The sequence below is a fragment of the Scyliorhinus torazame genome, chromosome 24 (assembly GCF_047496885.1).
Source record: "Scyliorhinus torazame isolate Kashiwa2021f chromosome 24, sScyTor2.1, whole genome shotgun sequence".
Classification (NCBI taxonomy): Eukaryota; Metazoa; Chordata; class Chondrichthyes; order Carcharhiniformes; family Scyliorhinidae; genus Scyliorhinus; species Scyliorhinus torazame.
Window position 1 is genome coordinate 55,802,250 of NC_092730.1, and position 10,995 is coordinate 55,813,244.

At 46.0% G+C, this 10,995-nt stretch overlaps 1 non-coding gene across 1 annotated transcript; it reads right to left on the bottom strand.

The window, feature by feature from the left end:
* Positions 1-6,663: 6,663 nt before the first annotated feature.
* trnar-ucg (transfer RNA arginine (anticodon UCG)) lies at positions 6,664-6,753 on the bottom strand. The gene is given in 2 exon segments: positions 6,664-6,699; positions 6,717-6,753. It is a non-coding gene; the product is annotated as a tRNA-Arg (tRNA).
* Positions 6,754-10,995: the final 4,242 nt, after the last annotated feature.

Consider the following 10,995-nt stretch of genomic DNA (forward strand, 5'->3'; position numbering starts at 1 on the left):
TGTTTTTTTAAATCAGGACGATCGATATGGTGTCATTGACTGAAATCGGGAGCAGGGTTGAGCTGCAGAGAATATATCAGTGCTGAACACGTGAAGAAACGAACACGACATTTAAAGACCGTTTCACCATGGTGTCGGACTCTGAATTTATCCTCAGATATCAAGTAAAACAAACGAACGCTTGTGCATCCAGGTAGCTGGCTGAATGCAATGGTTGTATGTGACCCCGATAACCTTTGATTTATTTGCTGAACAAGAATCTTTCAATCTCCGCCTTAAAAATAATCAATGTCCCGCTTCCACGCCTTCTGAGGCAGAGTTCCAAAGTCGCACACCTCTCTGAGAGGGAGACATTTCCAAATCTCCGACCGAAAAGGGCGAAATCCTTGTTTTTCTCTGCCCAATAGTTCTGCTCTCACCCACAAGCAGTGACATCCTTTCCACGTCCACCTTGTCAAGACCATTCAAAATCTGATGTACTTCGATCAAATTAACTGTCAGTCTTCACATCTCCACTGGAAACAAGTGCAGTCTGTCTAACCTTTCCTCATTAGAAACCCCGCTCATTCCTGGCACCAATCGAGGAAACCTCCTCTGAACCGTCTCCAACGTATTTACATCTTTCCCCAAATAAGGAGACCAAAACTGCACAGCATTAGCGAAATGTTACAGCTCCTGGCTTAAAAGGGACAGTAGTAATAGGGACAGTAGGATATAAATGTGGCTGAATATTAAGAACAGAATGTAATGGTCAATTAGAGACTTTTCGGACTGGAAGAAGGTTTGTAGTGTTCCACATGGGTTCCTACTGGAATATTTGCTTTCCCTGATATATAACAATGTGCTAGATCATGGTGCACAGGGAACAGTTTCAAAGTTTGATGATGGTACAAACTTGGAAATTTTGTAAATTGAGACGTGGACAATCTGGATAGAACTTCAAAAAGATTTTCAATCTGGAGACGTGTGAGATGATGCATTTTGGTAGGGAAGTATAGAATCATAGAATTTACAGTGCAGAAGGTGGCCATTCGGACCATGGAATCTGCACCGGCTCTTCAAAGAGCACCCCACTGAAAACCACACCTCCACCCTGTCCCCGTATCCCAGCAACCCTATCTAACCTAAGGGCAATTTAGCATGGCCAATCCACCTAACCTGCACATCTTTGGAGTGTGGAAGGAAACCGGAGCACCCGGAGGAAACCCACGCAGACACAGGGAGAACACAGACACTGATCCAAGCGCGATCCGAACCTGAGACCCAGCGCTCTGAAGCCATAGTACTAACCATTATGCTACGGTGCTGCCATTCAAATATTTATGGGATGAAGGAGCAGAGAGAAGTGGGTGTATGTGTGGATAGACCATTGAAGGTAGCAGGACAGGTGGAGAGAACAGACAATAAAGCAGATCTTATTCTGGGTTTATTCCGAATGGAAAAGAGAACAAGAGGAAGGAGGTTATGCTGACTCTGTACAAGGCGCTAGTTAGACATCAGATGGAATATGTTGCACAGCTCTGGGAGCCACAATATTGGAAGGCTGTGGACGTATTGGGCAGCGTGCAGAAGAGGTTTATAGAATAGGTTCCATTTATGAGGCTAGATTGGAGATGTTGGGAACGTTCTCCTTGGACAGAATCAGGCTGAGGGTAGATTTGATCGAGATGTTCAAAATCATGAGCGGGCGAGGCGAAGTAAATAGAGCGAAACAGTTCCCCCGAGTTAAAAGAGCAAGAACGAGAGGGCACAGATTTCAGTTGATTTGCAAAGGAAGCAGATGTTTGAAAAAGAAGCACTTTTGCACAACGAGTGCTTCGGGTCTGGAACGCACTGACTGGAAGTGTGGTGCAGGCAGGTTCAACTGAAGCGTTCAAGAGGGCATCAGGTGATTACTTGAATAGAAAAAACTTGCAACAGTTCGGGGACAGGGCGGGGGAATAGCACTAACTCGTAATGCTTGTTTGGAGAGACGGTGTAAACACGATTGTCCAAATGACCTCTTTCTGCGCTGTAACCATTCTCTGATCCTGTGATGTGGTTTCACCAATTCACTGTATCACTCAAGAATAACTCCCTTACTTTTATGTTCAACTCCTCTCGTAATAAGGATATAAATCTACTCACCTTCTTAATTACTTGTTGCACTGACACACTCAGTTTTCGAGATTCATGCATCAGCAAACCGAGATCCCTCGTAATTCTGCAGCCGTTGGACGTCGAAGTAAAGCTCTGTTTATTTTTACTCTACCTGCCAAAGCGAAACCCTGCGCTTTTTAAACATTGTTTTGGAGCTGCCAGGTTTCTGTCACTCACTCAACCTCTCTCTATCCGTCTGTAATCTGCTTCTGTCCTCTTCACAACATACTTCACTCCCTATCTTTGTGTGATTTTCAAAACTTCCCCACTCAATGGGCTTTGTCCAGATATAAAATCCTGGAACAAGCAGAAAAACTCGGTGAGCCTGACGTGATTTAACACGCAGCCTTCGGATCGGCATTCAGAAGCGCTATCGGGCGCCACAAGACCTCCTGTCGAAGATTAAATTTCAATGCTGACAGATTTCCTCATTTACACCTTGATTATATTCTGTAAAGTGACGATCAGAAGAGAATCATGTAAGGAAACAGAATATTCGCTCCCTCGCTCCTTTCCCTCTTTACTTCCTGTTGATTTACATCGAATGGAAGAGTAACAGGAAAAATAAATAACCAGAGAGCAGAAACACAACATTACCCTGTGCGGTCAATTTATTCTCAAATGTCTCAATATATTGAGTGAGTGAGAAATACTTTAGCCTTTAGAGTTGAAAATAAATCTGAATCTGATTGAATCCACGAATGATAGAGTTTTATGTCCTTTTGTTTCTAATCGGTGAGATGCTGCAAATTGTGGACCAGCAGTTCCCCAAGTACAAGGGAGCAGTTCCATCCTTTCTTTTCTTCCTTCCTACATTGTTCTCTCCGTTTCTCCTTTCTCACCGAGATGGTAAAATGTTGGGAATTCCAGTTTAATTTCCTCTTCAGGCGGTGTTTTGTCAATTCCAAACGATATTAAACATTCCAATCAAATGCATTTGTTATTTCCCATTGTTGCTCCCTGTGTTTATTGTGTTGTATTCTCTCACTGTCTGTTTATGATCAATGTTCCGCCTCGCTGTCTGTTCCTGTGAAGATCAGCGTCACCTCCCGCCTAGCAGCCTTTAAGTTGCTCTGCGCCAATCATAGAAACATAGACAATTGGAGCAGAAGGAGGCCCTTCGGCCCTTCGTGCCTTCTCTGCCATTCATTGTGATCATGGCTGATCATCCAACCCAATTGGCTGATCCCTCCTTCCCCCGCCTCCCCTCCCGTATTGTTGATTGCCTTCACCACACGTGCGTCATCAAACTGTTTCTTGAAAATATAGTGGTTTTGCCTCAGCAAATTGCTGTGGGAGCAAATTCCAATCTGACCAAACTCTGCGTAAAGACATTTATACTCTTCTCCGTCCAACACGGTCTACCCCATATCCTCAGACTGTGACCCCTGGTTCTGAACATCCCACCATCAGGAGCATTCTTCCTGCATCAACTCTGTCCAGTCCTTTTGGAATTCGACAGCTTTCTATGAAATCCCCTCATTCTTCTGAACGCCAGCGAATACAATCGCAACCGCCCAGTCTCTCCTCATACGTCAGACCTTTAATCCCAGGAATCAGTGTGCTGTACCTCCTCTGCGCTCCCTCTACAGCAAGAACACCCTTTCTCAGAGAAGGAGACCAAATGTGCACACGATATTCCAGACCTGGCCTCACCAGGGCCCTGGATAATTGCACCAAGAATATTCCTGCTCCTGCACTGAAATCCTCTCGCGATGAAGGCCAACATACTATTGACCTCCTTTCCCGCCTGCTGCACCTGCAAGCTCACCCTCAGCAACAGGTGTACGAGGACCGCCAGGTCTCGTTCCACATTCCCCTCTCCTATTAATGGACATTCAGATGACAATCTGCCTTCCTGGTTTTGCTCCCAAAGTGTATAACCTCACATTTATACATATTATACATTCATCTGCCATTCATTTTCCCACTCACTCAACTCATGTGGAGTTAGAGCAATTCATCCTGTCAGTTCGCATTTCATTATAGTTGGATTCCAGCTTGTGTGACTATCTGTGTGGAGTTTACACTTTACCCCGTGTCTTCATGGGTTTTTTCAGTGTGTTCCTGTTTCGTCCCACAGTGTAGGTTGGGTGGATTCGTCATGAGCAAGTGCGGGGTTATGAGGAGAAGCGGAAGAGTGGGTCCAGGTCGAGTGCGCTTTCCGAAGTTCGGTGCAGGCTCAAGAGGCCGAATGTCCTGCAGGGTTTCTCTGGATAACAAATTAGAATCGTCAGAACTCCGACATTGACGGGATGTTTGAGGCGTCCGAGTGATGTCCATCATGATGCGATCAATTGTTTGTATCTTTCAGTCTTCCGCGGTGTTTTATTTACAATGTGTAGAAACATGTTGGACATGGTGTTGAAGTGTTTCCCATCAGTCCAATCAGAACAATCCCTGAGCTGACATGATGGAAATGTAATTTGCTGACAGGAACAACATTTCCAACACTTCACATCTGGCTGCACATCTGGACCAATGCATTTAGACAACCTTCTTCCGATAGTTATTGGGGATGTTAAAAGTCCATGAGGTGGTTTGGTGAAGTCAGGTTACATGGCGAGTTGGCCGAGAGGTGACGGTGATGCGCTGCTAATCCATTGTGCTTTGCATCTGCGGGTTTGAATCCAGTCTCGTCGACACGGAACTAGGATGAAGGTTAGATTCGGAGTTCAACAGGCCTGAGGAATGAATCTTCTTGCACCAATCTCTATACCGATATTCCTAATCCTCTGTCTGATAATCGATTTAAATCACGACACCAGCTTTGGGCAGGAGTTTGGCACCATGAAAACATGCGGCTTCAGAAACTCCAAAACAGACGCCAGCTTCATCTGGGGCACTGCTGGCAGATTTTGTCTTTCCAGAACCGGCCACCCAGCCGTGAAAACAAGTTCATCAGATGATCTCATTACACTGTAAGACGGAGGAGCAGAAGTAGGTCATTCGGCCAATCGTGTCTGCTCCACCATTCAGATAGGTTTTAACTGATCTGATATAATCCTCAAACCCACTTTCCCACATCATCCCCATAATCCTTGATTTCCTTACTGATTAAAAATCTGTCTGTATCAGCCTTGAACATATTAACTGACCCAGCCTGACAGCCCTATTCGGTTACAAAAATGGTTCCACAGATACACTATAGTCTGAGAGAAGAAATTACTCATCATCCGTGCTTTGAATGGGCGGTCCCTTACTCTGAGATCATTCCCTTTGGTCCGAGACTCTCCCACATGAAGAAACAACCTCTCAGCATCCACCCTGTTAATCCCCTTGTAAATCTATTAAATCGGTGAATTTGAATGGTGGGATTTCTTACGTGTCCCAAAGTTTAGTTCAGGCCTCTGGATTCCCAATCCAGTGACATAATCTTTCATCCCTCTGGACATAAAACAGTTGATTCAGCTCATTGTTAACATCTTGGGCCAGTGGGCCTATGAATGGCAAATGGTGTTTAATTTGGATAAATGTGGGGAGATGCATTTTGGTTGATCCAATCAGAGCTGGACTCGTTCAATTAATAGTAAGGAGTTGGGTACAGTTATAGAACAAAAAGATCAAGGAGTGTACAGGTCCATAGCTCCTTGAAGATAGAGTCGTAGTCGGACAAAATGGTGAAGAAGGCATTCAGCATGCTCGGTTTTATTGGTCAGAATATTGAATACAGGAGTTGGGACGTCTTGTTGAAGTTGTACAAGACATTGGTAAGACCACACACGGGATGCTGTGTTCAGTTATGGTCACCCTACTATAGGAAGGATATTGTTAACCTAGAAAGAGTGCAGAAGCATTTTACGAGGATGCTACCAGGACTTGATAGTATGCGTTATAAGGAGAGGCTGGATAGGCCGGGACTTTTCCCCCTGTAGCTTGAGAGGCTTACGGGTGATCTTACAGTGATCTATAAAATAATGAGGAGCATAGATAAGGTAGGCAGTCGACACATTTCCCCAAAGGTAGATGTGTCTCGAACTAGAGGGCATTTGTATAAGGTGAGAGGGGAGAGATACTAAATAGACCAGGCAGGAAATTTCTTCACGCTGAGGGTGGTGAGTATCTGGGACGGGCTGCCAGAGGCAGGGGCGTGTACAATTTAATCTTTAAAAAATCAGTTGGACAGTTACATGGGCAGGATGGATAAGAGAGGGCCAAACATGGGCAAGTGGGACTAGCTTAGTGATAGAGACTGAACGGCATGATCAAGCTGGGCCGAACGGCCTGTTTTTATGCTGTAAACATCTATGACTCTATCCATCTTCCTGAGGACATTCGAATTTCCTCCACAGAATTGTATTGAACCGATTGATACATAATAATTTATTCTACACTTTATCTAAATTAGACAGATATTGTGGATTCATTAGGGGCTAAACAAAATATGAGAGACAATTGAATGAACAAAGTTACAAGAAATTACATTCCAAAAAACCACAACAGTGTTTGGATGGACAGGTGGAAGTTTGAGCTGAGGAGGGAAAACTCGGCTGTCAGCAAGTTGCACCGGATTTCTGTAAAAAACGACCGCGGCAGGACTCGAACCTGCAATCTTCTGATATCATCACTGAAATTTACCGAAGTCAGACGCCTTATCCATTAGGCCACGCGGCCACTGGTTATGATACGTGAGCTGATGTTTATCTCTTGTTAATAAATACTGCGATTCTATGTGTTTCATTTCTATTGTTTGGTGATCCGCTGTTTCCCAGATCCCAGAAAATACAAGGGAAAGCTCCAGCTGCCGGGCATGGTCATTTTCAAAGTGGAAAAGCCCTTCACTCTGTGAGCTGTGAAGATTCATGGAGGCTCGGGGACTCTCAGGCCGGCCAGGGCTCTTTATCCGGCTCCATTCACAGGAAAAGTGACTTCAGTTTCCGCAATAACATCCACTCTCTCTGAAACCCCCAAACTGAAAATCAGTCTCACCGTTAAGGTGAAGACTGCGGACTGCGGTTCCCGCCCCTGCTGTTTAATACAGATCACTATAACTGTGTACATTGAGCAGAAAGAAATTGCAGTTGTTTGTAAACATTTCTTCCTGAACTCACTGTCATTCTGCATTAACAGGACGAGTTTGAGTCTCGTGATATTTGATCCGATATTAAACCTTGCAAAAATATAAACTGAGCAGGTAAATCAGAAACATCCGGAAAAGATTATTTGAATTGCGCTTTTGAACGGAGTCATTTCAAAAACATTCCAACACAGAGAGAAATTCCTGGAACCAGCTGCAGAAAATCTCCGGGAGCCTGACGTGATTTGGACGCAACCTTCTGATGTGGAGTCAGACGCGCTACCTTAGCGCCAGAAGCCCAAGTTCTAATAACTGAACCTTTCTCCTCAGAGATTTATTTTTTATTTACACTTTGACGGTACACTGTAAATCAGCACCTGTGCGAAAGAAACTCAAAGAAGTCTGATTGAGGGATACTAAAGGGCCCTGAAGTAAAGCAGCTGTACCACGTGGTTAAGGTGATGCACAATAATCTATTGTGCTCTGTACACGTGGCTTCATATCCCATCCTCGTCTGTACCGTGTCTGTTGTGTCTCTGGTTAACTTGATGTGGGTGAAGTGAAAATGCTGTGATTTTTAGCTTTTGTTTGAGGCCTTGGGTGGTGAATAGTCAAACACTGTCCATACTGAAAGCACATTCATCGTGGCCGGAAACTTCCACAAGGCCAACCTCAAGAGTGTACTGCCAAAATTCCACCAGCACATCTCCTGTCCCACCAGGGGAGACAACACGATTGACCACTGCTCCTCAAAAATCAAGGGCACCTACCGTTCCATCCCGTGGCCGCACTTTGGAAAATCAGACCATAGGACGGTGCTCCTTCTCCCGGCATCCAAGCAGTAACTTAAGCGGGAGAATCCAGCTAAGAAGGTCGTGCAGTGCTGGTCCGAGGAAGCAGAAGAGCTCTGACGTGACTGTTGGAGACAGTGGACTGGTCCATATTTAAGAACTCAGCAACTAACTGAAATGAGTATGTCACCACTGTCACAGACTTCATCAGCAATTGTGTGGACGGCTGCGTGCCAAATAAAGCAGTACGTACGTTTCCCAACCAGAAACTGTCGTGTTGGGTGTTGTGATACACAAATGAACCAACACGGGTGTAGATGGTACAACTCTGTTTTATTATTCTGTGCAATAATAACTGTTAACTTCTGGCTGTGGTTCGTACTTCACCAGCTAACCTGTGGACCCAGCCCTAGCACTATCTTAGTGAGGCACTCAGCACATGGTGTATGTCTGAGTGGCACGCTGTCAGCTCTGTGCTCTGAGCTATCTCCTGGTAGAATGAGCGGGAACTGTGGTGTGCCCTGTTTTATAGTGCATGTGCCCTCACTGGTGATTCGCTGCGATGTTGTGTGTGTGTTGGTTGGTCCAACTACCTGTCCATCAGTGTGTGTGTGATTGCACCATAACACCATAAGACATAGGAGTGGAAGTAAGACCATTCGGCCCATCGAGTCCTCCACCATTCAATCATGTCTGATTTCAACTCAATTTACCCGCTCTCTCTCCATAGCCCTTAATTCCTCGAGAAATCAAGAATTTATCAACGTCTGTCTTAAAGACACTCAACGTCCCGGCCTCCACCGCCCTCTGTGGCAATGAATGCCACAGACCCACCACTCTCTGGCTGAAGAAATTCCTCCTCATCTCTGTTCAAAAGTGACTCCCTTTTATTCTAAGGCTGTGCCCCCGGGTCCTAGTCTCCCCTGCTAATGGAAACAACTTCCCTACGTCCACCCTATCTAAGCCATTCATTATCTTGTAAGTTTCTATTAGATCTCCGCTCAACCTCCTAAACTCCAATGAATATAATCCCAGGATCCTCAGATGTTCATCGTATGTTAGGCCTCCCATTCCTGGGATTATCCGTGTGAATCTCCGCTGGACCCGCTCCATTGCCAGTATGTCCTTCCTGAGATGTGGGGCCCAGAATTGCTCACAGAAGACTAAATGGGGACTAACTAGTGCTTTATAAAGCTTCAGAAGTACATCCCTGCTTTTATATTCCAAGCCTCTTGAGATAAATGACAACATTGCATTTGTTTTCTTAATTACGAACTCAACCTGCAAATTTACCTTCAGAGAATATGTTATGATATGTTAATGTGGATATCATGACATCCCCCCTTTTCACAAGGAAATGTGCCTACATGGTAATAAATATTGGTGTGTACTGAGTGCATATGAATATGTGTGTGCAATATTTACAACATGTACATGAGGCTAAACTATATACATCGGAAGGTGTCAGGTGCAACAGAGCAACGAGGTTGTAGCACAAACAAAACAAGTGCAATCAGCAAATATCGAAACAGAACTTCTGGAACAACAAGAAAGAAACACGTTAACAGTTTTGCAAAACAATTCAGTGAGTCCAATGTGCAAACAGGCTCATAAATCCAGTCTATTAGGTGGGCGACGGATTTGGGTTGGCCGTTAGGATGGCACACCATTCATCGCCCGGATTAATGCTGTGCACTGGCATCGGCTGGTGGGTCCGACTTGGGGACATCCGGTTCTTGTTTATTACCGCAACACAAAAGGGTTCCCGGTCGTCGGTATCACCGGTCTGCACGTCGTCAGGGTATGATTCGGTGTATGGGGGCTAACTGGCCCGCACGTCCCTGCGAGGCTGGCGGAATTGCAGAGAGTTGGCGCGTTGAGCTGCTCGACAGCAGGCAGCGTAGTGGCACATCCTGCCGCAGCAGAGGAATTGTCGCGCTTTGGCTGGACATTGCCGCTTTAAGTGTGCGAATCCACAGTTGCCGCACGTCGTGACGTCATGGCGTTCGTCGCGCCACCGTGCATGCATGGTGCGGTCCTGCATAGAGCATGCCTGCGCATCCCGTCTCTCTGTGTCGATGTCCCCTCTTTTGGCGCGTACAAGCGCGGGAGGCCTCGGAAAGCACGCGAAATGGCCGCCCTCGTCCGGGCCGCGGGCCGGGAGGAACTCAATCGACTGGACCTGCTCGGCTCATAGGAACCCTGCCGTGCGATTCGGCTGCCTGGAATTTGGAGTACCGGCTGGTTGCGTCTTCGTGGAGGACACAGGTCTCGATGGCGGTGGCTAGGGTGAGGCGCTTTATGTTGAGGAGCTGCTGGCGTAGGGTGTCCGAGGTGACACCAAAAACTATCTGATCCCGAATCATGGATTCGGAGGTGGCCTCATAGCCGCAGGACTGCGCGAGGATATGGAGATATGTCAAATAAGACTGAAAAGGCTCATCCATACCCTGCAGGCGCTGCTGGAAGAGCTACTTCTTGAACCTCTCATTTACTTCCACGCTGAAGTGTTGCTCAAATTTTAGAAGGACTGTCTTGTACTTCGTCTTGTCCTCGTCTTCCGTGAATGCCAGGGAGTTGTAGATGTGGATGGCGTGTTGCTCTGCCGTGGAGAGGAGGAGGGCGATCTTCCTGGTGTCCGATGCATTCTCCCTGCCTGTGGCTTCTAGGAAGAGTTGGAAGCTCTGTTTAAACAGCTTCCAGTTGACGCCAAGATTTCCAGCGATCCGGAATATGAAGGTTTCCAGCATTCCGATGTGGCGGGATGATGGTTTCAATGGCGCAGGATGGCGGGTTTCTGAAGAGGTGCAGGTAGGTCTCACAGTTGCTGGCGAGTATCCAGACCTGGTATCATGTCGTGTTGGGTGTTCCGATAAACAAACAAACCAACACAGTTGTAGATGGTACAACTCTGTTTTATTATTCTGTACAATAATAACTATTAACTTCTGGCTGTGGTTCGTACTTCACCAGCAAACCTGTGGACCCAGCCCAACACTATCTTAGTGAGACACTCAGCACATGGTGTATGTCTGAGTGGCACGCTGT